Raw genomic sequence first — 3,714 nt, 5'->3', positions numbered from 1 at the left:
TGAATGGTGAGCCACACTTTCTGGTCTGAAACACCTGGAGTCTGAATACTTGCTTGGGATTCTCTGAGCATGGGAGAAGACTGGATATTAACAAAAGGTCTTTTCAATGATTTCTGAAATGAGGTTTTAATGATCTTGAAGTCCTAAATCAATTAAACCTTAGATTATTGAGTTAAATTCAATATACATTTTCTCTCCATGGAAGCCCTTCTTCTTCCTGAAAGCTCGCTATGGCTATGTATAATTTGGAAGTTCTAATTATTCCAATTTCCCACGGGTATGTTCTGATTACCCAGGACCAACCCGGTTCACATCTAGTGTCCTTGCATAATTATTGAGTGTTCCCCTTCAATTAAAAGGGTCCCAGTTTGTTTGGGTGGTAAATTTTATGGCGAACCCATCCATGAAGATTATTTAAATTAGTAAATTAATCATTATAGGTTTTGTCTTTTTAAAGAAAAGTTTGTATTTAATGAAGTGAGGAAGCTCGGTTAGGAAATGGAAGTTGAAGAGATATTTGTTTAAAAATAACTATTGCAACATTTGCAAAGTTTTCTAAGATAAATTCAATAGGAATCCAACAATAATTTTTAAAAAATCTCTCAGACATTAGAGACTTTTTGATGGAAACTGTTGACTTTTTCTGCCTCAATGCCCTTTCACTTGAGGAATCTATAAGGGCTAAAGGGCATCAGATAAAAATGTAGTTGGAGTAAAAAAGAAACAAACAAACCAGAATTGTTTTTGAATCTTACAATGAGCATCTACTATGCCAGCTAAGACAAAAGAAAATCAAATCCTTTGTTCCAGGGAGGAACCTCAGGCAATGAAGAGATATAAACAAAATGTTTTGCCATGAAACTATTGTCCCTTGAACAGCGCCTGATTAAAAAATTTGTGTATATCTTCAGCCTTCAAGGGATCTGGAACCGAGTTGCCCATCTCTGCCACCCAGCTTCATCTCTCTTTCTCTCTCTCTCTGAGTCATCACTGGGCTCAGTTTCTAGCTCATTTCTAGGTCAACCACATCCAGTATGGGAATGATGACCATATGAGCAGCTTCTATATCAGTGGGGCCTTCAACTTCCCTCCTCTGGCGCTCTAGGTGCCCCTGAGAGCTATGAAAATGCGGCTGGTCAATCACATCATCATTTTCACCATTAGCCTAGCTACCATTTGTCTGAGTTTTCACCATATGTCAAGAACTGTTTCCAACACTCTACCTGAAGCAACTTATTCTTTACAACCTTATGAGGAGAGATTACTGTCATATTCAGGTGGCAGATGAAGAAACTGAGGCACAGATGGGCTAAGCAACTAGCCCAAGTTCACACAAGTAATAAGGTGGGAAGCTAAGATTCAAAATGAAGAAATTGGATTCCAGAGCCTGTGCTCCTACCCTCTTCCACTACCGCCACTCCAGCATAAATGACAACCTGGGTGACAAATAGCCATTTCTCTTGATACCATTTCCCTCTCTACTACGTCTCCCCTTTTACAGTAAAATTTCTTGGATTTCTCGAACAATGTGACTATATTTTCTATCTCCAATCTCTCTCCTCCCATTCCTTCTTGAATCCCCTCCAGTCAGGCATTTACCCCATCATGACATGAATATGACAGTAATCTCTCCTCATAAGGTTGTAAAGAATAAGTTGCTTCAGGTAGAGTGTTGGAAACAGTTCTTGACATATGGTGAAAACTCAGACAAATGGTAGCTAGGCTAATGGTGAAAATGATGATGTGATTGACCAGCCGCATTTTCATAACTCTCAGGGGCACCTAGAGCGCCAGAAGAGGGAAGTTGAAGGCCCCACTGATATAGAAGCTGCTAGTCAATCACTGGAAGTCAACATCACTAGTCAATGACACTAGTCAACTTTCTGTTCTCCACTAAAATAACTCCATCAAAGTAACCAGTGGCCTTTGTGTTTATAGATACAATAGGAATTCTTAAGTTGTTTTCTTCTTTGATGAATCAATAGCTAACAAACTGATAACTTCCAATTCCTTGAGGAACTCTCTTCATTTGGCTTGCCAGCTCCAGCCCCATTCAAACTTTCAGATAACTGCAATCCAGCTGATGTTTTGATTGCAATCTCATGAAAGACTCCAACACAGAACCACCAAGCCAAGATGCTTGTGAATTCATGACCCAAAGAAATTGTGAAACAACAAAATGTTTCTCGTTTTACACCACTAAATTCTGGGATAATTTGTTACTCAGAAAAAGATAACTAATACACCTGGCTACTTTATTTAAGAATGCAACCCCTCTCTTTTCAACATTCTCTAACCCCTTTTTTCTGGTGTATTTTTCTCTATTGCACTTACTACAGCTTAATATACTATAAATTTCTCTCATTAATCTTAATTACTAACTCTCCTTCTGTCTCCTACTATAATGTAAGCTCTATGAAGATAAAAATTTTTGCTTGTTTCATTCATTGCAAAAATCCAGTACCAGGCATATAGACAGCACTCGATAAACATGTGTTAAAATAAATAAATCTCACATGCCACTCTGATTGATTGATTATGGCTGCCTGAAATATGGTGTTAATAACAAAGATTGTTTAAGCTTAGCTGGATGAGTGCTACAATCAATTATTGATGTCTGCAATGGGTATGAAAGTAGCAGTAGCCTAATCCTTGCCATGTATTTGCCTTACTATTCTATCCCTGAATCATTTTTTTTAGGCACAGTTCATACTCAGTTAGCCTGTATCAATAACAACAGATTCTATGCTTTGTCAATGGCTCCAGATAAAATAACTCATTCTACAATTTAACATTCATAACATCAGGAAATATATTTCTTTCCTATCTTAGTACAAATGTCAAGATACAGTTTGTCTGTTGGCTCATGATTATTTCCCAAGGAAGCAAAGAATAATTGGTTACTATCATCTTTGAACTAATGAAAATAAACAGTAAGAAATGAGAGCTATAAGGCTTACAGTGAGGGAATTTTAACCTTGAAGAGTGTCCAACAATAGAATTCAGAGTTTATGTAGGAGTTTAAAAATAATTTGCAAAATAAGTAAAATATTTGTGCAGCGCATGAGAATACCACCAGCCTTGCTGCAAATTTCAGGATGGAATGTGATATTCATAAAACTCAAATCTTCAATGTTGCTCATGGACTTAGTGGTCCTCTTTGAAAACATGACCCTCTATCATTCATTCCAAACATATTTTCTGACCACCTACTATGTTCTTGACATTGTTTTAGGTGTGAAGAATTTAATAGGGAATTCAACAGACAGAGACCTTGCCTCAAATATCTTACATTCTCTTCCTCAGATAGCATGACTTTCTGGCTGGCTCTCCTCACCCCAGTTAGACAGTCAGAACTCAAGTGTCTAAGAGATTTCTTTGTTCAATATCAGTTTTTGGTTCCTTATTACGTGGAATGCAAGAGATGAGAGTGGGAGAACCATGCAGTTCTACTCAGCCTGTCAGTTTTTAATTGGTTTTCCTCAAATCCAAAACCTTTTTTTATTTCATGAGGCAAAGACCGAATTTCAGTTTCATCTTCCAAGCCCAAGTATGACTTTTGCAGGACTGTGGGTATTTTTAAGGTAATGATTATCTAGGTTCGCCTGGGGAGTCTGAGTCTGGGATGGAAAGGCGCCCAGAAGCACAGTGAGCCCCACTCAGACCCATTGGTCAGACTGAACTTTGGATTTGTCATAGGCATGTAAAACAGGT

Source organism: Saccopteryx leptura, chromosome 6 (assembly GCF_036850995.1).
Source record: "Saccopteryx leptura isolate mSacLep1 chromosome 6, mSacLep1_pri_phased_curated, whole genome shotgun sequence".
Classification (NCBI taxonomy): domain Eukaryota; kingdom Metazoa; phylum Chordata; class Mammalia; order Chiroptera; family Emballonuridae; genus Saccopteryx; species Saccopteryx leptura.
The sequence above is the reverse complement of the archived record's forward strand: the minus strand, read 5'-3'. Positions refer to the sequence as shown.